Source organism: Nannospalax galili, unplaced genomic scaffold (genome assembly GCF_000622305.1).
Source record: "Nannospalax galili isolate Female #2095 unplaced genomic scaffold, S.galili_v1.0 scaffold54, whole genome shotgun sequence".
Taxonomy (NCBI): domain Eukaryota; kingdom Metazoa; phylum Chordata; class Mammalia; order Rodentia; family Spalacidae; genus Nannospalax; species Nannospalax galili.
Genome location: NW_008341028.1, coordinates 14,691,446 through 14,705,169, shown reverse-complemented (window position 1 = coordinate 14,705,169; position 13,724 = coordinate 14,691,446). Strand labels below are relative to the sequence as shown.

The following is a 13,724-nucleotide window of genomic DNA, read 5'->3' as shown; positions in this document are numbered from 1 at the left end:
GGGGAGAGAAACTAGGGGCTGGATGGTGACCATTGATGAGGTGACCGTAGGTTGGAGGTGGGATCCTAGGGGTCACCCAACCTACCTGACATGCTCAGGGAAGGCTTTAAGGGGACCTTAGAGGATATGTAAAAGCCCGCCCCAGGAAGAGAATGGCAGTGGGAAAGGGAAGAAGCAGCTTTGCTAAGGTGGGGGCAGGGGTGTTATGGCCTGTGATCTCCCCACAAAGGCAGGAAGCCTTATCCATTACTTGCAGCTGCATCCCCAGCAGCTGGACCAGTGCCTGATTCATGGTGAGTGCACCATATACTTTTGATGACTAAGATGAAAGGAGGGAATGTCTGGCAGTGAGACTGGACAACTTCATCAGTGCCAGATGCTGGGAGTGAAGGTCCCCAACCTTTATCATGCTGGTACTAAGGAGCCATTGAAGGGTATTGAGCAGGGCTGGGGGAGATGGTGAGGGCCTAAGGTTCAGTTTTTCTCATACCTGATCTTTACCTGCCTCAATCTAAACACCTACCTTCCCCTTTGGTGTTTGGAATTCCTTCCATAGCCCAATTTTAGTCTACCATTATCTAAACAAGGATGTGGAGCCATCCCAGCTAGGGTGGGTGATCCCAGTGAGGGTGCCAGACAGGAGGTCTGTGGGTGTGGGCTGGTGGAACGGGATTGAAATAGCTAAATCAGGCTCAGGAAGTTCTTTTATGTTGGTATTGGTTAGCTAGGGGAGGAAAAAACTTTGGAAAACTAAAAACAAAACAATATTTTCAGGGTCACCAGTGGCCCTGAGCCAGCCCCACTAGGGGAATTGACATAGGACCACATCCTGGAGGCATTTACCCTGGGAGCATGTTGGCGCCTTTCTGCAGGATGATGGCTATGCCAGAACTCTGGTACTGAGCCCAACACAGGGCCTAGCACTCAGATAAGAAGTTGCTTCAGTTCAGGCACAATGAATGGGTTTAGTGGGGGCATAGGTAGAGGTAAACACATCCTTGGGGCTGAACCTCAATCCCTTGGGCAGACACATGGCCTGTTACTTGATCGAGCATGACTCCTGCAGGTATAGACATCACTAATCAATTGTGGCATTTCTTTCTACTGAGTTTAGATGAATGATTTCCTCTACAACTGCAAACTTCCAGGGTCACTAAGCCTTCCCAGTGTGACTCATTTGTTTAAGATGTACGGTAAGTATAACAGACACACTAGATTTCAGAAAATAAATTTGGATCTGTTGTGCTAAATAAAAACCTAAAAATTAATCTCTATTTTGTTTTTAAGATTAGGGTTACACTGTGTGACTCTAGCTGGCCTGAGACTTACTTTGTAGACCAAGTGCCTCAAACTCCTGGAGGATTCTCTTGCCTCTGCCTCCAGACTGCTGGGATTACAGGTATGTGCCACCATACCCAGCTAATTTTCACCTATTTTTAAAAACTTTTATTTAATGCAGCTTACTAGAAACGTTATAATACTGTGTGTGGCTCAATATGACATTTCCACTGAACAGTACCAATATAGAATAGCCACTCTGTGAGAGAGGGGAATTTTGTTGTTTGTTCACAACTGAATCTCCAGCATCTAGAATACTTCTGGGCACATAAGAAGGTGTTTCTAAAAGTATTTATGGACAGAATGAAAGAACCCACATTTTGCAGGAAGAGACGAATTGACCTGATGGAACACATTTACTATCTTATGCCTATGTGTGATCTACCACTGTGCTACCATCTCCACTGGTGCTTTCTGATTTGTGTCACTTCTGCTACCCAGGAGGGCAGCTCAAGGGAGACTTGGGTGAATGGATGAGTGAATGGTTCCCTTGAGAGTTCTCTAAGAGAAGACTTTCAATTCCTTCTGTTCAGGAAGCAGAGCAGCTTGCAAATGCTATGGAAATCACCTCTCCAGGCAGTGTTTGCATATGGGGGTGCAGAGGATGCTTCCAGTCCACTTCCTGGCCCCAACTCTTGATCCCTGGGGACAAAAGAGGATGCTGGAGGAAAATACTGAAGACCTTGAGCTGGTGGTGGGGTTGTATGTGACTTGTAGGGGAACAGGGCCACCTTAGTCTTTTCCCAATGAACAAGGGTTTTAGCCTGGAGCATCCTTGTCTCTCAAATCGAACAGGAGCCTAAAAATAGTCTGCAGTTCCAGCCTCCCCCACAGCCGCCCGCGCCAAGCCGGGGCCCTGCGCCTGCCGGCTCCTCGGCAATCCAGACTGTCTGCACAATCTGCCCCAGCCACTGGCCAGCTCCTCTGCGTCCTGACCCTGGGGACCCTGAGTCAGCACTCCCCTCCCTGTCCTGCTGAGGTCTGCTGCCTGTTCTACCCACCCAAACAGACTGGGCCCACTGGGCCCTGTACCTCCAGATGCTGGTGACCTATCTACTTGGTTCTTTTGGGGACTTAGGCAGGCTTGGATGTAGGGAGCATGCTCTAGGCAGTTGAACCTGTAGGGCAAAGCAGAGCATGTGGCAGAGCTAGAACCACTGGGGCAGCTGGTTAACACAGGATGGAGGGTCTGGCCATGGCTGTTGGTTCCTTCCTTAGGCACAGAGCCTCAGAGTAGAGCGGCATCTCTGTCCAGCCCCAGGGGAAGCTCACTGCTGCCATCCACACCTCATGTGGCAGCCGGAGGAATTTCTCCCTATTTAAGGGTTTTCCGTACTTATCTGGAGGTTTTTTTAAAAAAAATTTTAAATTGAATTTTTGTGTATTTCATACAGAAAATCATCTTTATACTCCCCTCCCCTTTGGCACCTTCCCAAAGACCCCCCCACTGGGGTTCATCCCTTTTGTCATTTGTATTAAGGCCTATCATGTAAAGCTAGTGTCCCCAGATGTCCCTCAGCTCAAGTTCATTCACTGGGATCTAGTCAGTCTATCAAGAGTCCTTTCCTTTAAGAAGACCAGCTCATTCTCACCCAGCAGTAATCAGCTGCCAATAATTCTTTGTGACTGGGGCCTGCTGCTCATTTCCACAGTTCTGTGCTGGGTTTTTGTCTGCTTAAGTTTGCATGGGTCTTGTGTATGCTGACACCATTGCTGTAGGTTTGTATGAGAAGGGTCCCAGGCACCTGTAGGATCTGCAGGAAGTTCTATGCCTTCTTGCCCTGAGATTCTGAAGTTCCTGTCTGCCGGGCACTGGTGGCAGGCAGGCCTGTCCTCAGAGGCTCAGTGAGGGCATGGCCTCAGAGCCTTCTTGCGCATCTTGTGACAGAGCTTGGATCACACTCTCCGTATCTTGACACTCTACCTTGAGCCATCCAGCTTGGGTCACAGATGTCGGTAACATAGTGATCTGAGTGTAACGTATGGTGTTTGGAGCGCTTTCCTAGCAGCAATAATGAGTGTACAGGTGACAGCAGACTCATGACAGTTTCCACGCTCTGAGCTGAGCAGGGTCCCTGCTGCAGGAAGTGGGGGTGGTAGAAGCCACAGTCATTTTCCCCTTCTGGGTGATGACTTTATGGGAAGCCAAGAGGAAAATACCGAGTGCATGGGGTGGTTCTTCCCACAACTGTGGCTAGAATTTTATTAGCAAAGCCCTTTCTAGTCCCCATCATTTCCCAGTAGCCTTTGGAGGCAGAGTGCCAGTGCAGACTCTACCATCCCCTTTTATACAGACGGGAATGAGGCCTGGGAGCCCTGACTTCCAGGCTAGGATGGCCAGCCATCAGCATCTGACTGGGAAGTCTTGCCTCCTGCCTGTTACCACCTACACACAATGCCCTCCCCTGAGACACAATGCCCTCACTTGAGAAAGCAGGAGTGAAGAGAACCTAGAGGCTTCACCAAGGTGAAGGTGTAGGGAGGGTTTCAGACTCTTGAGGTTTTCTCACCCCCACGTCTCCTTTCCTTTCTCAGCAGATGAGAGACCTCCTTACTGTGCTCAGTGGCTACTCGTGATGGAAAAGACAGTCTCAGGACCTCTGCCCCTTGCTGTGGATGCTCCCCTCTCCCAGCTACCTTAAGAGCCCAGAAACACTAGAGTTCTGAACCTTGTGTGGCTAAGGACCTAAGTTTCTTTTCTTGTTGCTGTGAGAAAATATTTTGACAAATACGACTGAAGGGAGAAAGTATTTATTTGGGCTCACAGTTCTAGGGTACAGTCTATCATGACAGGGAAGTCAAGGCAGCAAGGCTGCAGGAGCCTGAAGAAGCTGGTCACACCACAGCCACAGCTGAGAGAGAGAGAGAGAGAGAGAGAGAGAGAGACTTACTGCTGCTCAGTTCCCTTTCTCCATTTATACAATCCAGGATCTCCTGCCCTGGGAATGGTCTCACCCACAATTAAGATGATCTTCCCGCATCAATTAATGTAATTAAGATAATCCTCCACAGGCATGCCCAGAGGCCCATCTCCCAGGAGATGGCAGATCTTGTCAAGTTGACAATCAATACCAACCATCACAGGGCCCCAGTCCCATTTCTCAGATGGAGGAAACTGTAGCCCTTGGAGAGGTTGCAGGCTGGCCTTGGGAATGAAGAGGTATGGGGCCTGTTAGTATCCTAACCTAATTCAGCCCTTCCCAAACTCCACTTGATACCTACTCACTTCCTTCTACCCCATCACAGCTCTGAGCACAGGCAGAGCATCACAGACAGAAATGAGAGGAGAGCCTCTGTCTCCTCAGCCAGAGCCAGGGAGGGCTCTTCCCCTCTGTCATTCTGATGACCCATTTATCTCAGTTCCAGTTTCTATGTGTATCCCTCCTACTCTCTCTCAGGCTGGTTTTCTTGTTTTGACTCACATGAAACATTCACACACACACACACACACACATACACACACACACACACACACACACACGAACATAATGACACATGCAATCAACATCTGGGCTGCTTACTTGAATACACACATGCACAGACATCTGTGCACATGTACATTACACACATAATCCTCCCTCCACTGGTCCTTGGAGAAGGGATATGTATAAAGCTTTTTTTATGTGTTTGTAGCTCAGGGGACCCCACTAATTTCTCTGCCTCCCTGTCACTGGCAACTGGGAACTGGAGGACCCAGACTGAGAACCCCACTGATATCCGGTAAGCCGTGATAACCCACCAGCAAAGACAGTAGGGGGTTCCCTGGAGGCAAGCAGAGGGAGATGAGGAAGGTAAGACATGGAGTTAGTGATGGTCCTTCCTTGGGTTGCACTGAGATGACCCACCTGAGAGCTGGGGCTGGGTAGGGAGGAGACCAGAGCCAACCTCAGGGAGAGGTGGCCACAGGGAGGAAGCCTGACTATGTGCCCCACCCACGGAAAGCAGGGGACTGGATGTCCCTTTGGTGGATGGTCATAATGACTAGGGCCCTGTTCCTGTCCCTGGAGGACAATGGGCCGGATGAGGCCCCGCCAGGTGCTTAGATTTCCTGGGCGGGCCGGGACTTTCCTGCGATGCCCAGCCTTCCTGGTGTTCTGGGATTGAAGTGATTTCCTCAGAAGGAGGGGTAGACAGGAAGCCCTTAGGATCACCAAGGATGTGCCCTGCCCTGCCCCCAGAGTCTGTCTCCTCCCCCCATCCCCCCCAACCCCCCAGCATACAGCTGTTGCTTGTTTAGAGCACCTGTTCTTTATGGGTTCTACCGAAGGAGGCCTGCAGGGGCAGGTAGAGCCAGGGCTGGCCCTAGACAAGGGTTACCAGCCAGGCAGGAGCTGAAACTCCTGTTCCAGGGGCTGGGCCAACCTAGCAGAGCCCAGAGAGTGTTCTGAAACAAATATATCACTTACCTCCACCTCCCTTTCCAAAGAGGGACTCTAATCAGCCAGTCTTGCTTCAAAAGGACTATTTTAGTCAAGGACAATTGCTATTAATTGTAATAGAGGTGAACATATACTGAGTATCACGCACTGCCCTGCCTTGGATTGTCTGAAAATATGAGTTAGAGGCTAGCAAGATGGCTCAGCCAGTAAAGATGCTTGCTGCCAAACCTGACAATCCAAGTTTGATCCTCTAGAATCTATAGGGTAGAAGGATAGAATGGACTCCTGAAAGCTGTCTGATCTCCAAAGGCATGTCATAGTAAGTGTACACACACACACACACACACACACACACACACACACACACACAGGCATGCACACACACAATAAATATAAATAAAAATTATTTTAAAAAGAAAATATCTTCTTCCAGCCAATGCTGAACCATTTACATCTCACAGGACAATGGGCCCAAGACTAAGGGCAAGAGAAAGCCCAACCACAAGAAGGGAAAGCCTAAGTTGGAAGGCCTGACGCCAACACTAACATAGTTCTAGTTCGAGGAGGCAATAAGAAGTACTGTGCTCAGAGATCAGCTGTGGGGAGCGTCTCTGGGGACTCTGAGTGTTGTACTTCCAAAAAAGAGTTATTGATGTTGTCTACAATGCATCTAATAATATGCTGGTCCACATAAGGCCCTAATGAAGAACTGCATGGTGCTCCTTGACAGAACACTATCCTGACGGAGGTAGGAGTCCCACTGTGCATTGCCCCTGGATTGCAAGAAGGAAGGCAAGTTGACTCCTGAGAAGAAAGAGATTTTAAACAAAAAAACAATCAAAGAATATTGAAAAAAAATATGAGAATGCCAAGGTCAACAGTGTCAGAAGGAGCAGTTCCGGCAGGGCGAGCTTCTTGCCTGTATCACATCAAGACCGGGCTATTGTGGTAGAGCACAGGGCTATGTTCTAGAGGACAAGGAGTTGCAGTTCTCAGGAAGATCAAAGGCCAGAAGGGCAAATAAGTCATCACCTGAAGCTTATGTAATAAAGTGTCTATGCTATTTTTGAAAAAAGGATGTTGGAGGGATGACTCAGTGGTTAAGAGCACTAGCTGCTCTTGCAGAGGACCCAGGTTTGGTTTCCAGCATCCACATGGCAGCTAACAATCATCCATAACTCCAGTTCCAGGGGCTCTGACACCCTCTTCTGGCCTCTGTGGGCATTTCATGCACATGGTGTACTTAACACACATACAGGCAAAACATTCATACATATAAAATAATAAATAAAATAAAAAACATGAATTATCTTAAATATCTCACAAATCTCTCTCTCTCTCTCTCTCTCTCTCTCTCTCTTACTTGGGATTAAACCTAGGACTTCACTCACACATGTTCCATGTTCCGTGCTCCATTGAGTTACATCCCCAACTCTATTTGACTTTGAAACAGGGTCTTGTTAAGTTCCCAAGACTGGTGTTGAACTTGCTCTGCAGTCCCAGAGCTTCTATGCCCCTTGCCTCAACCTCCTGAGTACTGGAGTTACAGGCTGAGATCAGGCCTGATATTTCAGCATTGAGTTAAAGGAACTGAGGCCTAGGAAGGGTAAGATATTTACCAGACTTTCAAGGTTCAGACAGTTTGTTTAGACTGACTTGATCACATTCATTCACCACATAGCTATTCATTAAGCGTCTGTCTTTGCCAGGCTCATCATGGTTAACACTGGGTACTTACATCAGAGGTAGAGAAGGGTGATTCACTGGCAAGACCACCAAGGTCAGGCCTGGACAGAGCCAATTCCAGTGGCCAGGGCTTTCCACCCACTGCCCATTAGGATCTGAGGCTTGGCCGACACAGGAAGAGGCTGGGACCATCTGTCCTTAGACACATGGAGCTCAGAGAGGGGTGTTGCCTGGGCAATCTGACCTCTGAGGGACCAGGGGTGACTGGGTGGAATCTGGCCCCTTTGGCTGAGAAGCCTTGGGAGGTGGGGATGTCAGCCTTGTCCTTTGCTGGCTCTCATCAGAACCATCTCAAGGAGGGCTAACATGTGGCTAAGTGGTGAAGTATTTGCCAGTGTGCACGAGGTCCCTGGTTCCAGAAAGAAAGAGAAAGACAGGGAGAAAGAGAAAGAGAGAAAAAGAAAGAAAAGAGAGAAAGGAAATTCTTCTCAGGGAGCAGCTGCTCTGGGGGGTGCACCACATCCTGCCCGATTACTATAACATGAACATCCGGGGGTGAGGACCCCCATGGGGGCCTGAGGCTGAATAAGGATGAATTCAACTGACTCAGTGGAAACCTCTGCCCACTGCTCTCTCTAAGTGGGATACTGTGTTCAGATCAAGGAAGAACTTCCCGACTACTGGCACACATATGGCTAGCATGTATGCCAAAAAGGGACCTTTTGGAGGGAACACCCGTCCTGAAACTCTATGATACCACATCCTGCCTCAGAAAGACCCTATGAGATGATGACTGATGGGGAAACTGCAGGCTGGAACAGAATGTGGATAGAGCTGGAGTTCCCTTCTTGAGCAAATCTTGCCTTGAAATTGTGGACCATAAGGGAAGATCTACTGGGCTGCAGGCCCCCTGGACCTCCCTGGGTCTGGCCTCTCCCACCAGGGACAAAAATGGGGAACAGGGGCTTCCTGAGGGAAGACTGACTTGTGTGACAATTTTGTAGGCAGACACAAATAGGCAAACCAGCTAGCCAGCTGGGTTTGGCCATTCACACATCCCTGGGGAAACGGTCAGCTTTCACGCATTCTTGATTGAGAGAAAATTTACCATTTTCAAGTGTACAATCCTGTGGTTTCTCACATATTCACAGTTCTGTGTGATCCTTACCAGTAACTAATTCTAGAACATTTCATCACCCATAAGAAACCCCCTACCTACCATCAGTCACTTTCTTTTTCCTCTTTCTCACTTTAATCTGTATTTCCTGTCTCTGTAGATTTGTCTCTCCTGGGCATTTCACACAGATGGGGGCACATACCAGGAGACTCTCATGTCTGATTTCTTTCACTTAGCTTAATGCTTTTGGGCTCCTTCCTGTTGAAGCATGTATTTGTCCTTGCCGTCATTTTAGTGCTGAGTGATACCCCATGTATGGCTATGCCACTTTGGGTTTATCCACTCGTCAGTTGATGGACACTTGAGTTACTCCTACTTTGGGCTTTTATGCATAATGCTGCATTGAAGATCTGGGTACAAGTTTGTATATAATCATGTTTTCAGTTCTTTGGAGCATCTGTCTAAGTGGAGTGGAATTGCAGGATCATATGGTAATCCTGTTTAAGTTTTGGGGGAGCTGCCAAATTGCTTTCCAGAGGTAACACAACTTCACATTCTCACCACCTGTGGATGAGGTTTCCAATCATTCTACAACCTCACCAACTTTATTTATCCACTCGTCCATTCATCCATTCATTCATTCTTGTGTGATATATACATAGGTACCTGTTTGGATGCGTGTGTGCATGCACATGCAGGTCTGTGTTGGAAGTTGATGCTAAGTCTTCCTCTATCTTTCTCATCTTATTTATTTTTTTTGGAGACAGGATCTCTCATTAAACTTAGAGCTTTCCAATTTGGCCAGCAATCTTCTGCCTCTGCCTTCCTCTAGCACTGGGGTTACAGGCATACACCATCAAGCCTGAATTTGTGTGTGTGTTAGGGATCCCAACTGAGGTCTTCATGCTTATATAGCAAGCACTTTACTGATTGAGCCATGTCCTCAGTCCCTAAACTTACCAACTCTTGCTATTTTCTGTGTCTTTATTTTTCCAATGTATATTTTTTGTTGAGCACCTGCAAGGTACCAGATCTTTGCTTAGGAGAGGATGTAGGGACCAGACAACGTTTGTGCAGAACCAAGAGGACACAAACAGAAAGCAATGGTGGCTGGTGCTGAATGGAGTGAAGGAAGGGATGGGCTGATGGATCCCTCTTGGTGGGACAAGCAGGGCAGTCTTTGTACTCCTGTGTATGATGTAGAATGGTCTTAGCCACTGCTGCTCTGGGCCCACCTTTAACCCCTTCCAAACACCCACTTCCCTAGGACAGGCAGTAGTCAGGGTGTCAAATGCCTTAATGTTGGGATCTGTGGAATATCATCTGGCCTAGAAATGTACTGTTCCAAAGCCTGTTCCTTTGTGTGGAGGCCTCATTTCTAGTAGACCATGTCATATGAGGAAATGGAGACCCAGAGGTGGGGATGACTTGCTAAGTCACTTCAGAAGGCTGTGACTCCAGGAAGTCCAGACCAGGGTCTATCCTGATTTCCAGACTCACAGCCTGGGTCTGCTTAGCCCTGTGAGGGACAAGAGATTGGGGGAAAGAAGCAGAGGTAGGCAGCTGAGAGCCCTGTTGGGAGAAAGTCAAGCTTTGAAGACTTTCCCAGGTTCTGGTCAGGTAAGTGCAGGTGAGGGGTGAGTGACAGAGGCCCCCAGGGCCTGCCCAAACCGGTTTCTCCTTTGCTTCATTCTGTTCTGCCTTTCTTGTCCCCTGAGACCCTGGATTTTGGAGTTTGGATGGTGGTAGGGCTGATTTTCAGTCAAGCCCATCTTGAGGGCTAGTCTGAGGCTAGAGCCTCCCGTGGGTCATGCTGGCCGCAAGACAGCTTGGGAAAAGTTTGCTCAGTGAGCTTGTGCTTTATGGAACTAGTATGAAGCCCAGTGGCTCTCACCCTTGCTCTGCACCAACACTGACTCACAGGGCCCCAGGTAAGTCACTGACCATATCAGAGGCCATCTCTGTGTGTGGACATGTGTCTTGCAACAGCCTGTCATCCCAGTATGCTCTTGGTATTAGCAAAGGCAGAGGCTGTGCCTGGGAGATATTAGGCAGGCCCAGCCTGATGGGGGCACTGAAGCCCTGCCTGAGCCTAAAAGCATCGCTTTCCATACTCTGGCCAGTGGGCTCAGAGACCATACCCTGGATGTAGTAAAGATGACCCAACTATGAAGCTTTGGACAGTTTTGGGCTTGTCAGGGGCCTTTGTGGCCCTGTGGGGATCCGTTTGAGGTCATCTGTATGTCTGACTTGCACAGATCTCTCCAGGGGTAAAGTTATGATATGTTGGGGGCTCTGGGCACTGGCAGAGGGGACCCCATGCTGCTGGAGAGAGGCCCACTTTCCCTTTTGCCCTTCTCACCCTTGTCTAGGATGCTCAGTGGTAGTTCTGAGTGCTTGAAGGAGGTCGAGTGGCTCTCGAGCCCATGCCTGCTCATGTCCAACGCTGCCTCCTCGTTCTTGTCTCAAGGCCTAGGCAGTAGATGGTGCTTTTTGATCTGCCACCTCCTTCTTCAGGCAGATTCCAGGTGGTTGCCATGCAGAAATGCAAGCGGTAAGGGGAAGTCCAGAAAAATGATGTCTTGAGGCACCTCCCCTCCTCCCTCCCTAGCCTCAGGAAGGCTCACTTCCCCATTACATATTCTTGTGGGGCTTCAGGGGGCAGTTTCTGGGTCCTTAGCAAGGGGCCTCTGAGACCTGGCTTTTCCTTGGGGCTGCCCTGATGTTGGGGGTTTTGACTCTGCCAGGCACTCATCATGGCCAAAACCCCCTCAACCCTGATGGCTCAGTGACCTCAAGCGAAGCCTCCTGCTAGCCCAGTCAGGCCTTTGTGGCTGGAAGGAATGACCCCAGGATGATGTCAGGGTGTACACCTGAGTACTGAGCTCTGTGCCTCTGGGACAAGCCCTCTAGTCAAGGTGGGACCAGGAACCTGGCTAGGGTACTGCAGGGAACCCAGGGAGATAGTATTCACAAGGGATGAGGTTACTATATTGGTACACAGGTACCAGGCTAGTGAAAATGATTCTCCATTTTGTCTTTGTGGAAAAGTTAACTGGTCAAGGAAGGAGCTGAGGGAAATGGTCCAAGGTGAAGTGGCAGAGAGTGGAGGACCTTGGCTCTGCATGTCTGACTGCAGCATAGATAGGTGAAGCAGGAGGGCAGGAGGGGGCCACTGAGCAGCCATAAGGGCTCAGCCAAGGATCAGGAACTTTCCTGAAGCCATCAGAGGGGCAAAGGGGGAATCCCCATACCACTTAAACATCTCTCCAGGGCTCCTTCTTGCACAAAGCTGACATGGGCCTCTGAGACACCCAGGATACCTACAGACCCCTACCTCTATGGCAGATGGTGGATGACTCAGCTCTTGCCTCTATGTGGGCTCCCTGTAAACTCCAGCTTGGGCTGCCTTTCCTGAGCCACCCTCCATCAATGCCTGAGTTCTGCATTCCCTCCTTCTGGGATCTGCCTGCCCTGTGGCCTGCTCTTGCTGGTGTCTGGGGATTCCGGAGTTAGTTTTTGTCAACTTGACACAAACTAGAGACACCTGGGAAACAGGAACTTCAAGTGAGGAATTTCCTCCATCAGATTGACTTGAGGGCTTGTTGCTGAGCAAACCAATAAGCAGCATTCCTCCATGGTCTCTGCTTCAGCTCTTGCCTCCAGGTTCCTCCCTTGAGTTCCTGCCCTGACTTCCTTCAATGATGGACTATCACTTGGAAGTATAAAATGAAATAAACCCTTGTCTCCTTATGTTGTTTTCGGCCAGAGTGTTTTGTCACAGCAATAGAAAGCAAACTAGACCACCACCCATCCTCTCTGTCTCTGAGGGAACCAGTGCCACGAGGAGACCAGAAGAGAAAAGAGCCAGGTAGAGAGAAACTGTGTGAGAGTCCAGGCCTTCCCCGAACCTGTGAGGAGGCCAGCAGTGTTATGGAGTGGCCTGGACCCCATTTTCCTTCCCCAACTAATTCTGACACTTCCCAGCTGGGCTGCCAGCCCTCTCAAACACAAACTCAAAGAGATTAACCCTGACCAAGCTGCCCCAAGGCCCCCTTGTGGCTTGGGTCCCCCTTCTGAAGTGGGCAGAATGGTACAGAGGGAGAGCATGCTGGGTTGGTAAGACAGTAGAAGGCAGCACATCACGTCACCTTGCCAGTGACTTTTGGGCTGGGAACTTTCTGTCATAGGGACATGCACAAATGCAACACACATGCATGGGAATTCCTGTGATGAGAGGAGATTGGAAATACCCTTCATATCCTACTCAGATGGGACTGGCAGCCATAACATGTCCCCACGCTGGAATATTATGCAGCTGTAGAAAAAGAATGTGGACTTTTTATATATCTGAATGTGTCATACCACTCTGGGATTTTTCTTTAGTGAAATAGCAAGTACAAGTCATTTTAGAGCAGAGATTGTAACAAATGACCAGGCTGGGTACAGAGCAGCACCGCACCAAAGGAGACAGTCAGTTCAGTGTGACTAGAACAAAGGGAGACCATCTTGGGAGGGAGGACCTCTGGGCTCAAGGAAGAAGCTGAAAATTGTCAGAACCTAGGGGAGAGTTTTCAGGAGATTCAAATCTGCCTTTCTGGAAGCAAGATCTGTCAGTGGCAAAGCAACACAGCACATGGGTAATGTGCTCTATGCCCACCTTTTCATTCAAGCCTCTCAACCTTGTGAGAGGTGCTCTAATCAGCCCTATTTACAAAATCTGGGAATGGAACATAGAGAGTCACAGAACCTTCTTAAAGCTACAAAGCTAGCGAATAGAGCCAGAGGAAAAACTCAGACAGACTACATGTTGATCTCTTTTATCATGCCTTTCAGAGTGGTTGCTGAACTGGAATGGGGGGGGCCTGGAAGAGAGGGATGGTGGAAGCTATCATGAGAACCCCAGAAGGCTATTATAAGATAGAGACTTGCATAAGAATAAGTGAGGTGCTGGGGATATAGCTGTTGGCAGAGTGCTTTCCTAGCATGCACAAGGCCCTGGATTTGATTCAGGAACTGGTTGGGGGAACATCAATGAGGTCCTGGGGAAGACAATGACTTTGGCAGATGGGGATTCAGATGTAGAACAGGGAGACTTCAAGACATGGGAACAAGATCTGGTGGTGAGCCAGTGAGAGTGCTGTGGAAGAGAGCGGAGCCCAAGATCCAGCCGTTCATTCGTGTGCAAGAGTATTGAGCACTTG

General features: G+C 49.0%; 1 pseudogene; it reads left to right on the top strand.

The window, feature by feature from the left end:
• The first annotated feature begins 6,160 nt into the window (after positions 1 to 6,160).
• On the top strand, positions 6,161 to 6,787 carry LOC115070936 (annotated as a pseudogene).
• Positions 6,788 to 13,724: the final 6,937 nt, after the last annotated feature.